General features: G+C 43.1%; 1 protein-coding gene across 7 annotated transcripts in view; it reads right to left on the reverse strand.

Annotated features, from left to right (window-relative positions):
* PROKR1 (prokineticin receptor 1) overlaps positions 1-15122 on the reverse strand; it is a 79815-nt gene that overhangs the window by 13801 nt on the left and 50892 nt on the right. For 2 of the 7 annotated variants that reach the window (XM_055107882.2, XM_055107883.2), the window contains 2 exons: positions 13753-13960; positions 96-182 (listed from right to left, as the gene is read on the reverse strand). The exons of 1 other annotated variant lie outside the window; for it this stretch is intronic. The gene's annotated coding sequence lies outside the window, so the exon portion shown is untranslated. Of the gene's footprint in view, positions 1-95; positions 183-707; positions 1613-13752; positions 13999-15122 lie in introns of those variants that run through there. 4 more of the 7 variants (XM_055107884.2, XM_055107881.2, XM_063594902.1 and 1 more) reach the window with 3 other exon arrangements.

Here is a 15122-nt window from a genome sequence, read left to right on the forward strand (position 1 = left end):
CATCTGGAGCCTGTCTTCTTGGGGCCAGGTTTAAAGTCCCTCTGCGCCCCAGTGAGGCTCAGCCCCATTGCTGCCTCTCTTTCCTAACTCCTTACCCTGATTTTTTCCTTCCTCCGAGCTCTCAATTCTGTCTGGCTCAGCCCTTGCCCTCTGCCCCGTCAGGGAGGAGAAGCAGAACTCAGCTGAAAAGAAGGAGGGGGGCAGGCTTGGAACCCAGGCGGGACAAGCCCCACTCCTCGCAGGTCCCGTGGGTCGCAGAGGCATGCCACTCCTGGAGGGGTACCCCTACAAGCATGCTACCTGAAGGGTCAAAATAGTGTTTAAAAGCAAAGAATATAGAAGCTTCGGGGGTGGAGAGGAGGGCGTCACGAGATTAAGGATGATTGTCCAGCGGTCTTTTCTCCTTTATTCTCACCGTTCAGAGGGGAACCCCAATCCTACCCCCACCTGGTGACCTCTCGATCGCTAGAAGCCTCTCTCACAAACCCCTGCTGGCAAGTCCCCCGCCTGCTCCCAACTTTCTCCCTGGCGCCTGGGCAGCTTCCCCTAAGGACAGAGGAGGGGAAGCCTGGCTCTCCTGAAGAAACGCACAGGAGTGAATCCCTGGCAAAGTCCCCTCTTCACTCAGAAGCCGCCGCACCCCACGGCCGCAGCCAGTGCAGCGCGGGGTCCCTGGAGCATCCTCCCCGGGAGGGCGCGCTCTGTACCTGCGGCATCGCGGAGCCCGGCAGGCAAGGTCCGGGTTTCTTATTCCCGGGCCGGATCAGGAGATGCTTCTTCCAGAAGCCGGCAGGCGAAGGGCAGGTCCCCGCTCCCTTCCTCCTCTGCTCGGGGCTCTTTCCCGGCTCTGGCGGGGGAGTTACCTTCGCGCCGCCGCTGCAGATCCCCCGACCCGGCCAGCGCCGGACTCCCTGTCCCCGCCTCCGGTGGCCGTGAGGCGCCGAGGTGCGGGCTCCTGGCGAGGCGTGTCGCCAGCTGGGCTGCGGAGGCCGGGATCGCCCTGGGCGGGAGCGTCCGGATCGCCCTGGGCGGGAGCGTCTGGAGCTCCCAGGCGGCAGCTCGCGACGAGGACGCGCGGGAGGGAGCCGGGCCAGGCGGGCTGCGCGTTGCCCGGCTCAGGCTTCGGAACGGCCGCCTGGGTCAGGAACGGGGCCGCTGGGGCTCCGGGCAGGGCTCTGCGTCAATCCCGCGCCGGGGGCACCCATGCGGGGCGGCTGTGCCCGCCTCGGGGCACGTGGCTCCTCGGGGGCTCACCTTGGCAGCCCAGCGCCGTCGGAGTGGGCGGACACGGCCCCGCTCAGCCGCGAGCTTGCAAAGGACCGAGGAGCCTCCCCCGCTGCCCACACACCTCCTCAGGGGACACTCAGGGGCCGGCCCCAACCTGGTCCCCTGGGCCAGCCTGAACGGACACCAGGGCCATCTTTGTTGCCAGCTGCCCTACCTCTCCGTAAAAGAGGCTCAGAGAAGTGCTTTCTGGAGAGCAAACAAGGGGGCGGGGTAGCACACTGGAGAGAGGAAGGACCCCCGCCCAGGGATGTCTGCTTAGAAGGCTGGGACGGACAGCGCTGACTTACAGAGCACAGTCTACCTTTACAAGCCCATAGATTCCTCAAAACGTGAGGCATATAGTCCCGCAATCCCACTCCAAGGTATGTAACCCCAAACTATTGAAAGCAGGGACACACATACACTGATGTTCATGGCAGCACTATTCACAGTAGCCAAAAGACAGAAACAACCCAAATGTCCATCAGCTAAGTGGATTAACAAAATACATATAGTATATACATGCAACAGAATATTATCCAGCTGTAAAAAGAAATGATAACAAGTGTTGGTGAGAATGTGGAGAAACTGGAACCCTGTGCACTGTCGGTAGGAAAGTAAAATGGTGAAGCCACTGTAGAAAACAGTATAGGATTTCCTCAAAAAGTCAAAAAATACAATTACCATATGATCGAGTGTTTCCACTTCCGGGTGTCTAACCCAAAAAATTAAAAGCAGGGTGATACGGTTTGGCTGTGTCCCCACCCAAATCTCAACTTGAATTGTATCTCCCAGAATTCCCACATATTGTGGGAGGGACCCAGGGGAAGGTAATTGAATCATGGGAGCCTGTTTTTCCCATGCTATTCTCGTGATAGTGAATAAGTCTGATGAGATCCTGTGGGTTTATCAGGGGTTTCCACTTTTGCTTTTCCCTCAGTTTCCTCTTGATGCTACCACGTAAGAAATGCCTTTCACCTCCTGCCATGATTCTGAGGCCTCCCCAGTCATGTGGAACTGTAAGTCCAATTAAACCTCCTTTTGTTCCCAGTTTCCGGTATGTCTTTATCAGCAGCGTGCAAGTGAACTAATACACAGGGTCTCAAAGGCATGTTTGTACATCCATGTTCATAGCAGCATTATTCACAATAGTGAAAACATGGAAACAATCCAAATGTCCATCAATGATGAAGGGACAAACAAAATGCTCCACATACACACATACACTCACATGGGAACTTCCAAAAGTTTGTGGGAAAATGGAATTAAAAGATAAAAATACATAAACTTTAGCTCTCAGCATAAGCTCCATCACGTTCAAGATGCTCTTGTAATGATGGCAGACATTTAGTCCATCTCTAAAGGACTAAGGATCCTGGGAATTTTTCTATTTTATTTATTTATTTTTATTTTTTTGTTGAAACAGGGTCTGGCTAGGTTGCTCAGGCTGGTCTCAAACTCATGGCCTCAAGCAATCCTCTCACCTCAGCCTCCCCAAATGCTGGGATTACAAGCATGAGCCACCAGGCCTGGCATGGGTCCTGGGAACTTAACCATGTCAATGAAGCCTTTTTTTTTACATTATTAACGTAAGAAAAATGGCTGCTCCTTAAAGACTTTTTAAGATTAGGAAATGAAGTCAGAAAGAGCCAAATCAGGATGGTAAGAAGGATGGCTAATAATTGCCCTTGTTTGATTAGAGGAATGAGCAGTAGTATTGTCATGGTGGAGAAGGACTCTTTGGTGGAGCTTTTTCAGGCATTTTTTCTGCTAAAGCTTTGGCTAATTTCTCAAAATACCCTCATAATAAGCAGATATTTCATTCTTTGGCCCTCTACAGAAAATCACATGCAAAATACTGTGAGCATCCCCCAAAAACTATTGCTATGACCTTTGCTCTTGATTAGTTTGCTTTTGCTTTGTCTGGACCACTTCCACCTCTTGGTAGCCATTGCTTTGATTGTGCTTTGTCTTCTGGATCACACTTGTAAAGCCCTGTTTTTTCTGTTATTACAGTTCTTCAAAGAAATCTTTCATGATCTTGATCCTGCTTGTTTCGTATTTCCATTGAAAGCTCTATTCTTGTCTACAGCTGATCTGGTCACAACAATTTTGGCACCCATCAAGTGGAAAGTGTGCTCAACTTTAATCTGCCAGTCAGAAATGAGTAAGTTCAACCAACTGAGGTGTCTGTGGTGTTGGTTATTGTTTATGCTGTTAATCATCAGTCCTCTTCAATTAGGGCATGAATAAGATTAATTTTTTTCTCACAAATTATGTGGATGGTCTGCTGCTGCAGACTTCCTCTTCAACATCCTCTCGTCCCTTCCTGAAATGAGTATCCATTTGTAAACCGCTGATATCTTTGGGTCATTGCCCACAAAAAGCTCTTCGTAAAGTATCAGTGATTTTACCATTCTTCCACCCAAGCTTCACCATAAATTTCATGTTTGCTGTTGCTTCAATTTTTCAGAATTCATGTTCCTCTGACAGGGGCTCTTTTCAAACTGATATCTTATCCTTCTTAGTGACTCAAACTAGATCCTGTTCAGACATCTTGTAACAAATGAGTACGAGTTTATTTGGGTGCAAACAAAAATTGAAATCCATGCTTACTTTTTTCATAATATGCATGTTCCCCGAATTTTTGAAGCCCCTTCATGTGTATGTGTGTGTGTATATACACAGAATGCAATATTATTCAGCCTTCAAATGGAATGAAATTCTGATACAACACGGATATACCTTGAAGACATTGTGCTAAGTGAAATAAGCCAGTCACAAAAGACAAATACTATATGATTCCACTTACATGAGGTAGCTAGAGTAGTCAAATTCATAGAGACAAAAAGTAGGATGATGGTTGCCTAGGTCTTGGGGAAGGAGGAATGGGGAGCTATTGTTTAATTGGTACAAAGTTTCAGTTTTGCAAAATGAAAATAATTATGAAGATGGAGAGTGGTAATGGTTGCACAACAATCTGAATGTACTTAATACCACTGAACTGTATATGTAAAAACTGTTACAATGGTAAATATTTTTTTTCACTTTACCACAATGAGAAAATGGGGAAAAAAGGAATGGTGTACTGACACATGCTACAACATGGGTGAATCTTGAAAACATGATGCTAAGTTAAATAAGCCTATCACAAAAAACAAATATTGAATGATTCCACATATATAAGATACCTAAAATAGGCAAATTCATAAAGTCAGAAGGTAGAATGATTGTTACCAAGGGATGAGGGGGAGGGGGAATAGGAGATTATTATCCGACGGGTTCAGAGTTTCCGTTTGGGATGATGAAAAAGTTCTGGCAATGGATAGTGGTGATGGTTGCACAACATTGTCAATGCATTAATGTCACTGAATTGTAACTTAAACAGTTAACATGGTGAATTTTATGTTATGTGTATTTTACATATGCAGCCATGCATCACTTAACAATGAGGATATGTTCTGAGAAATGCATCATTAGGCAATTTCATTGTGTGACTATCATAGAGTGTACTTAACACAAACCTAGATGGTATAACCTACTATACACCTAGTCTGTATGGTATAGCCTAGTGCTCCTAGGCTACAAATTGGAACAGTATGCTACTATACTGAATACTATAGGCAATGGTAATATAATGGTAAACATATCTAAACATAGAAAAGGTACAGTAAAAATATGGTATTATAATCTTATGGCACCACCATCATATATGTGGTTCATCTTTGATCAAAACGTCATTATGCAGCCCATGACTGAATGTATCTCCTATAGTATAGCTCGGACCTCCTTAGCAAGGCATCCACAAAGGCCTATACGATGTTGGCCTCCAGTTTTCTGTAGTGGAAAGAGAGTGCTGCCTGGGATCTGGATCTTTAGTGCATTTTGCCACTATCAAAATATACTAAAGGTACAAAATGTATATGACTTTAGGCAAGTCATATACCTTCTCTGGGGTTCTCTTTCCTCATTTACAAAATGAATGAGTTGAGCTTGCACTAGGAAATCACTGCCAAGTTCCAATGCTTCATGCAGTATCTTCCCCTGGCCCATATACCTCCCTGGACACTTTCTCCTGTCATTTGCAAAAATGTCACAGCTGTTACACATCTCTGAGGCTCATGTCACCTGGAAGGTGGAAGAGGACAGTGGGAAAGAGCATAAGATAAGGAGTACCGCCTCCTTTCTACCTAGCTCTGCACATGTGAACGGTGTCACCTTGGGCAGTGTGGTAACCAAAACCTAGCCTTCCTCTTTTGAAATTAGGAATGACAATAGCTTCTACTTCATAAGGTTGTGGTGAGGATTAAATAAAATATGGTGGGTTAAATGCTTAGCACAATGCCTGGCACCTAGCAGGCACCTGAGAAATGCCAGCTATTACTATTCCTTGGTGATTCTTTCTATATCTGGCCTCATATGGGGTCATAACTAATCTTGAGACTTTGCTCACATGTCATTTCTTCCAGGAGGCACTCCTTAATTCCTCCAATGGTTTTCATGTCTTCCTTACGTCTTGTTGGTTCTCTTTAAATGCACTTTTGTGCACCAATTTGCTTTCCATCTTGCACTCTTTCTGAGAAGGAGCTATGTCTCATTCATTTTTGCTTCCTATTCTGCAATGTTTTTCAGACTTGCCTGATTATATGAATTATCTGGAGTGGTAGTTGAACCTACTGATTCTTAAGTCCCACTTCAAACCAAGGGAAGGGGCCTAGAAATCTAAATGTTTAAGCAGCACCCCAAGTGATTTTCTTTCTTTAGAGTCAGGGTCTCACTCTGTCACCCAGGTCGGAGTGCAGTGGCACAATCATAGCTCACTGCAGCCTCAACCTCCTGGGCTCAAGCCATCCTCCCACCACAGCCTTTCAGGGTAGCTATGACTGCAGGTGCATGCCATTATGCCCAGCTAAGTTTTTCAGGTTTTTTTGTAGAGATGTGGCCTCATTATGTTGCTCAGGCTGGTCTCGAACTCCTGGCTTTAAGCAACCCTCCCACCTTGGCCTCCCAAAGTGCTGGGATTACAGGTGTGAGCCACTGCACCCAGCTCCAGGCAATTCTTATTATCAAGTGAGTTTGAGAATCTAAGAACTTACAACAGAGCTAGGCACAAGATACATAAATGTTCATTTGTCATTCCATGTAGCGTATGTCTTCCTGACTGCATTTGTCTCTACTCAAAAATAAAAAACAATACTGGTTTGATATGAATGATTGTGATAAAATTCATAGCCTCTAGAATTGATGAGGCATCACGGAATGCATTCACTATCTAATAGTGCATAACAAATCATCCCAAAACATAGCAACTTAAAACAAATATATTATCTCATAGATTCTGAGGGTTAAGAATCTGGGAGTGGCTGAGTTGGGTGATCCCAACCTCTAGGTCTGTCATGATATTGGAGTCAAGCTATCAGCCAGGGCTGCAGTCTCATCCGAGTGTTCAAGTGAGGGAGGATGCACCTCAAAGCTTACTTATGTGGTTGTTGCCAGGCCTCAGTGTTTTACTGGCTATTGCTGGAGACTTTAGTTCCTTACCATGTGGGCATAGCTCTAGGTTTCCTGGGTGACTTCACAATGCGGCAGTGAAACTCTCCTACGTGTGCTATATGCTGTTCATCACAAAACAAACCCTGGTACAATGTGGAAAGGGAGCCACACAGGTGTGTGAATGCCAAGAGGTGGAACCACTGGAGGCTAACATGGAGGTCATCTTGGAGGCTGACTACCACACAGAACTTAGAATTTTCCTTTTCCACTTCAAAGATCTGGCAGGAAATGGTAGTTGAGGCTAACAATGAATTTAGCCACAATGAAGATACGTTTGACCTTCAGCGTAGGGAGGTGATGGATAACTTCTCGGGACAGAGTCAGGAAGGGCATAACCGGGGTGATTTATTGGCCTAGCACCTCCTTAGGGGAAGTGGAATAATGGGAGTGGATGCAGTCTGTCAGGCTCTCTGCACTGCAAGCCCTGCTGGGGACTCATTAGAACGGTTTGGGTGACTGCATGTTATTTTCTGTCCCTCCCCACCTCCTCCTCTATCTGGGAAACAAGCATCTGTCTGGGGCCCTCTGAGGAGTTAATCCTATTAGAATTTTAATGATTTGTCTCTGTGACAGAGTTAAACCAGGGCTAACTTGGCTTAAAGCAAAATCTGGCACTTTTTTTTTTTTTTTTAAGAAAGGAAAACAAAATCTGATCCTGGCACATGCCTCTAATCCAACCCTTGGGGAGGCCAAAGCAGGAGATTCACTTGAGCCCAGGAGTTTGAGACCAGCCTAGGCAACATAGTAGGATCTGTCTCTAAAAAAAATACAAAAATTAGTAAGGCGTGGTGGAGCACGCCTTTAGTCCCAGCTACTCTGAGGTAAGAGAATCACTTGAGCTTGGGAGGTCAAGGCTGCTGTGAGCTGTGATGGCATCACTGCACTCCTGCCTGGGGGTGACAGAGCAAAACCATCTTTCTCTCCCCTCCCCCCCGCCCCCACACACACAATCTGGAACTCCATTGATAAAATTGTTTAACTTGTTGCCCTAAGGATGCCAAAAGCCTGGAAATTTTCTCTGTGATTAGATTCTGTGGGCACAAGAGTCAGAAGTGCCTTGCCTCACCCTGCCCACAGAGAGATCCATAATATCTGAGAGATTTTGCTATCCCAGGGAGTCCTGGCCACACGTGATCAAAATAACTGGTTTGGGAAGTACTTCCTTTGCAGAGGTTCATCCACTCTAAATGATGTCCATGGGCTACTTTGGATTTTTTTCTTTCCTATTCCACCGGCAAGAATCATCCCAAAGGCCTTTTGAGTTCTCACTTTTTCATCATTTTATTCTATAATTATGCCCCTTGGGTTCAGACGTGGACATTTTTAACATCTTAGGGCTTAGGGCTTTTCTTCAGCCATGCAAGTCGTGTTGCATGTGTCAACTCTAATACCTCAGAGAAACTCGATTCAAGGAGGGCCTTAGAGGTCATTCGGTGAACATGCATGTTGAGAAAGGAGCCAACAGATTTTCAAATGGGGAAACTACCGGCCCAATGTACCGGTGGATTTCAGAGCTCGCATAAGAATCCCAGTCTCAGAGCTCCCATAAGAATCCAGCCCCCGCCCTGCACTCCTCTGGCCCACCATGCTCACAATGCGTATCTACCTGTCCTCACTTTGCCCTCCTTTCCATGATCCTTGGCTCCAGAGTCCAGCCACAGTTTCTCCTGTCTGACAAATTTACTAAATCAGCTTATTTTCTGCTTTCATCAGATTTGTTCTCCAGCATACACTCATCTAATGCTATGAAAGAAATAAAGGATTCCTGGAAGATGCCAGAGCTGGCTTAGAACTCATCCTGCTTCCTTTTCCAATTACCTCTGCAGCGTGCGAGCCAGTAAGCTTGACTGGTCTCCCAAAGCCCACTCAGCTGATCCGGTGGGCCGCTCTCTGCTGGTCCTCTCCACTTCCCCACACCCCAAGGAGGAGGTATGAAGGAAGACTCAGATAGGTACAGACACACGCCCCTCCTTCCTGATGGGGACCCAAACACCTAAACAATGTTAACTCTTTCATTAGTTTCACTCGCCTAATTCTGCCCCGAACATATTTTCCATGGGATTATTTTGGAAGTCGGCAAACTATTCATATGTTTATCAACAAGAATAAACAGGTAATAGCTTACAAGAATGTTTTGTAAAAGAAGAGCAGTAGGAGGAAATTTGCCCTATTAATATCAAAATATAAGAAATAATGAGTGTAAATATAAGATGTACCTGGTGTCAAGATCCGGATATGCCTGGGCGTGAAGTCTGATAGCTCAGTGGAATCGCCATTCTGGAGTATTTTACATGGAGACAGTTGAGGAGACAGGTGAAGGTCAGAGACAGAGCCCACACATGGTGTCTGCCTCAGATTCTGGTCTTCCTAAGTCCAGTGGTGGCAGGGCCATGGGCAGTGGGACTCTGGGAGACAGGAGAACACAGGTAGTGCTGCTTGGGGCTTCTGGTGCAGAGGGGGAAGGAAAGGCCCCTCCTTGAGAAATATGGCCTGATTTTAATGCACTGAAGGCCACGTGAAATGCCACAGTGCCCTGGCACCTTGAGGTCACAGCTTTTGAAGGCATGAGATGGGTCTTTGCTACTGACTTGGTGCAGTCTTAGGGAAAGTAGCGCAAGCAGGCCCCCAAAAGTCTTTATAAGAGGATGTGTTGAGGGGTTGGGCAGGAGGGAAAGAATGTAACAGAATTATTTAAAAACATGGATATAAACTCCCCAGAGACTCCCAGTGATAAGGGATTGGGATTTTCTGCATTATGTAGATGGAAGCAGGAGTCAGTTATCTCTGTGTGTAGGTCCGTGGTACCCTCAGTCCAGGGAATCCTGGTGAGACTGGAGTTGCAGGAGAATGCATTAGAGAAGAAGCAGCCTATACTACCTGTATCACAGAGTACAACACTTAAAGGTAGCAATTTGGTGATTCATATCCACTGTCTTTTGAGTAATATTTCCCACTATCATTCTTCGATACAGATAGTCCATGCTTACAGTTTCTTCTAAGCAAAAAAATTAAAGAGGTATTCATATATAAGACTGTAAATGTTAGAAAAACCCCAAATCATTCAGAATTGGGTTAAATAGTGTATTAGTTTCCTAGAGCTGCCATAACAATGGAGTGACTTAACACAACAGAAATGTATTCTCGCATATTTCTAGAGGCTGAAGTTCAAAATCAAGCTATCAACAAAGGCATGCTTCCTCTGAGCTCTGGGCAGAACCCTTCTTTGTCTCTTCCTAGCTCCTGGGGGTGCCATCCACCTGTGGCCTTCCTCCGCGTACAGCTGCATCGCCCCTGTCTTCAGATGGCCTCTTTCTCTTACAAGGACATGGGTCATATTGAGTTATGACCCACTCTAATGACCTCAACTTAACCCAATTACATCTGCAAATACCCTATTTCTAAATAAGGTTACATTCACAGGTACTAGGGGTTAGGATTTCAACATAGTCTTTTGGGGAATACAGTTTAACTTATACCAAGTATGTTATGATACATATATGTGTGATGGAACACCACATAGCTATCAAAAATGGGGCTGTGAGGCTGGGCGGGTGACTCATGCCTGTAATCCCAGAACCTTGGGAGGCCAAAGTGGGAGGATCGCTTGAGCAGGAGTTCAAGACCAGCCTGGGCAACAGAGTGAGAGCCTATCTCTACAAAATTGTTTTTAAAAGAATGGGATCTATGCTATTAAATGTCAGTATAGGAGGACAGTGGCTACCCTTGGGAGAGAAAGGTGACTAGAAAGAGCCATTCAGGAGGCTTTTCAGGTGCTAAAAATATTCTGTTTTTTGATCTGGTAGCTCATGACAAGGAGGTATTCAGCTGGTAAAAATTCATCCTGCTGTATACTTATGAAATGTGTACTTTTTGGAACGTATAGTAGATCTCAAGGAAACGTTCATTAGGACATGGTGCTGCAAAGGTATATTGATTGGCATGGAAAGACAGTCATGATATATTACGGGATGGAAAAACATCAGGCTGCAAAACCATATTGCAATATGATTCCATTTGGAGGGAAATGTATCCAGAGAAGAAAAGGTCTGGAGGGACAAAGCAAACTGCTAACATTCACTCAGAGCGGAAAGAAAATGCAAGTGTTTTTCTCTTCCTTTCAACTATCTGCATTTTCTGATTTTTAAAATGAACTTATATTATTTGTGTAATGCTTTAACTCTCATAAATGAAAAAAGGATGAAGTAACTAATAATAAATAGAGGACTCAACTCTTAGGGAAAATTATTTATTTAGATTTTCTCTCATGCTATAGTCCAAAATGCAATGTGGAAAGATTAAAGGGTTAAATTCCAAAAGTCAAAAACTGGGGAGCTAAACATTGGATACTGATGGCTATAAAGATGGCAACAATAGACACGGGGGACTACTCAGGGGAAGGGAGAGAGGGGGACAAGGATTGAAAAACTAACTGTTGGATACTATGCTCAGTACCTGGGTGATGAGATCATTCATACTCCAAACCTCAGCATCACACAAAATACCTAGGTAACAAACCGGCCCATGTACCCCCTGAATCTAAAATAAAAATTGAAAGAGAGAGAGAAAGTACAGTATGTAACAGCTTTACACTATGTCAATATAGATAATAACTATTTAAAAACTGAGAGATAATGAAGAGGGCATATTCAAAAATATTTCAGACTGTTTTCAATAATCATATGGGGATTGATAGTATTAATATTTGTATTTCAGGAGTATTGTATATGTATTTTTGAATAAAGCAAATAAATAATTATGATACTTCCTATTATTATCTATAGTTGGAATCCAAGGGTCTTACTATGGAAGAAAGGAAATAAGCAATTGAAAAAAAAGTCAAAAACTGAAAGAAAATATTGATAAACATTTATCTGATTTCAGAGTGGTGAAGGCTTTACTATGCACAAAAAAAGCAATAGATTATATTCCAAAGGAGAAGATTGATAGATATTTCTGCATTAAAATGCAAACATTTGGAAGTCAGCAAAATCATAAACAAAACTAAAAGATAAATGTCAAACCAAAAAAAAATATGATGGATATAGCAAACAAAAGGTCAACATCCTTAATATATGAAGTAATGTTACATTCTAATAAGGAAAACACTCATATCTCAAAAGACAATGGGCAAAATACACAAATAGACAATTAACACAAAATAAATACAAATAACAATACAATGTATTTTAAAATGCTTATCTTCACCAGTAATCAAAGAAATGCCACCTAAAAACAATGAGATACCATTTTGTCTATCAAGTTAGCCAAGAACATAAACTGTAAACATGGAAACTGGATTAGTGAATTGAATTAAGAATTCAAATAAACACTGTAACTTTGGAAGTATCTTGAGCTTTTTCAGATTCTTCAGCCTTTACTGCATTCTGCCCAGAGTTGCTTTGTAATAAATCTAGGTTGATGCAGTTGATTCCACACAACCATTTTCCCCTTTTCTGATTTTAGATCTGCCTGACATTTGTTTGAGCTGCCGCCAGGAAAACAGTCAGAGGTACCGGGCCAAGAAGGTGACATCATTTGAAGTCAAGTCAAGTGTCTGAGTTCTGTGCTGACCGCCTGTACTTGAAGAGAGACATGCTCAGGAGAAGGATGAACTCAAATTACACCTAGGAGATTTTACTTTAAAATGTGTAATTAGTCTTTCATGTGGTGTATTGAATAAATTTCAAAACTTGTCTTACATTCAGATCATTTTCAAGTTGCATGTGCATGTGTATGTGTGTGTGTGCATGCATGTGTATATTGGGAAGGAGTGAAATACATGCCAAAGCCCTTTTTATTACTGGCCAAAAGCCAGGCTGTAGCAATACAGTTGGCCTAATGAAACCAGCTTCAATGTTTATTAACCAGTAATTACAGAGCACTGTGAAAACGAGAGGACTGGGAATATTGAGACAAAAAGGACTAAGACTTTCTGTAAAGTATGTAAAGTAGAATGGAAGCCACCACTTAGTAAGAAGGGTTTGAATAAAGAGTTGAAATTGCTAAGACAAAAACACCACTTTGTATGGAAGCACCTTGCCCTCAACTCCCTGGCCTTTTCATCAGCTTTTTCCTTGTCGATGCTGTCATCTTATCCAAGCTCAGGTGTGTCCAGAGCTCCTGCTCACCTGTGCCTGCTTTCTCTCTTTCTCTTTCTCTTTGTCACAGCATCAAATACTATCTTCATGAACAAGGATGTGTGTGTGTGTGAGAGTAATGTTTAACTCGGCATAGTACATGATGTATATATTTTCAATGTGATATAATTTGGATAGGTGTCCTCTCTAAATCTCATGTCAAATTGTAATCCCCCATGTTGGAAATGGGGCCTAGTCGGAGGAAATTGAATCATAGGGGTGAATTTCTCACGAATGGTTTAGCACCATCCTCTTGGTGCTGTTCTTGTGAGATTTGGTGCTTTAAAGTTGTGTGGCATCTCCCCGCTCCCTCTTACTGCTGCTTTTGCCATGTGATGTGCCAGAGTGCTCCCCCTTTGCCTTCTGCCATGATTGGAAGCTCCTGAGGCCCCCCTAGGAGCACATGCCACTATGTTCCCTATAGAGCCTGCAGAACTGTGAGCCAATTAAACATCTTTTCTTATTACCCAGTCTCAGGTATTTATTTAGAGTAATGCAAGAATGGCTTCACACACACACACACACAATGTCTTCAAGTTTTGTCTGTAGTCACAAAAGTCATATGTATTGTAATAACAATTTCAAACCATATGAAATATAAGAAACAAAATTTCTCACACTTACCTTTATTACTAATTCCACTATTAGCAGTTTTGGTATAGGTATTTTTCTAAATACAGAGTGTCTTAAAATAACCTTTTACAGAATTCATTAATGTGATATTAGCATATGTTCATATATATTTTAACCAATACAGATAATAAACTGTAAAGTCACAAATGCTCAAGATACCCACCTCAGTGCCAGAGCATTAGTTTAACATTCTAGTGGCTTACATGGTTAGTTAGAATACTCTGTATGGGCCAGACATGATTCTTTGTGACATCAGGTTAGAGATGTCTTCTGTACTGCCAAATTTGCCAATTTACTACACAAGAACAAACAGAACAGGGCTTAGGATACGAAAGTGTCTTGGAGAATCTTGGCGTTTTCCTGGGAGGACACTGTGAAAACAAGAAGGTAGTTCTTATAATGGGTTGACTTACAGGCTCAGTGGCATTGACACCAAATGGTAAAAGGAATGTGATCTCATTTTGTACGTCAGTGAAGTGAACAAATTGGGGGATTTCGTGTGTGTGTGTGTATATATATATATATCAGGGAGATTGTATATACATATGTTATATACTTCTATTAAACAAAAAAGTAGGTTGGGCACAGTGGCTCACACCTGCAATACCAGCACTTTGGGCAGCCAAGGCCGGATGGTTGTTTGAGCCCAGGAGCTTGAGACCAGCCTGGGCAGCATAGCAAGACCTTGTCTCTACTGAAAATAAAAACTAGCTACTTGGAAGGCTAAGGTGGGAGGATTGCTTGAGCCTGGGAAGTTGGGGCTGCAGTGAGCCTTGATCACACCACTGCACTCCAGCCTGGGTGACAGAGCAAGACCATGTCTTAAATAAATATATATGTTATATTATTTTCTGCAGTTTGCTTTATTTACTTATCAATGTGTATCCTTTCTATACCATTGCATATATAATGGATTCACCTCTTTCTTTTTAGTTGCTCAATGTAGTGTTCCATTGTATGGATATACCTCAATTTCTTACCTACTGGTAAATATTGATTTGCTGCCAGTTTTTAAAGATTATCAACTGTGACTCCACAACTCGTCTTCTCTAATACTTGTTATTACTAGTTGTTTTACTGTTGTGGGAAGATAGGGACCCCGAATGGAAGGACCAGCTGGAGCCACGGCAGAAGAACATAAATTGTGAAGATTTCATTTTAATATGGACATTTATCAGTTCCCAAAATTAACACTTTTATGATTTCTTATGCCTGTTTTTACTTTAATCTCTTAATCCTGTTATCTTCATAAGCTGAGAATGTACCTCACACCTCAGGATCACTATTGTGTTAACTGTACAAATTGACCGTAAAACATGTGTGTTTGAACAATATGAAATCAGTGCATCTTGAAAAAAAACAGAATAACAGCAATTTTCAAGGAACAAGGAAAGACAACCATAAGGTCTGACTGCCTGCGGGGTTGGGCAGAATAGAGCCATAGTTTTCTTCTTGCGGAGAGCCTATAAACGGATGTGCAAGTAGGGAAGATATAAATAAATTCTTTTCCTAGCAAGGAATATTAATAATTAA

The sequence above is a fragment of the Pan paniscus genome, chromosome 12 (genome assembly GCF_029289425.2).
Source record: "Pan paniscus chromosome 12, NHGRI_mPanPan1-v2.0_pri, whole genome shotgun sequence".
NCBI classification, from domain to species: Eukaryota; Metazoa; Chordata; class Mammalia; order Primates; family Hominidae; genus Pan; species Pan paniscus.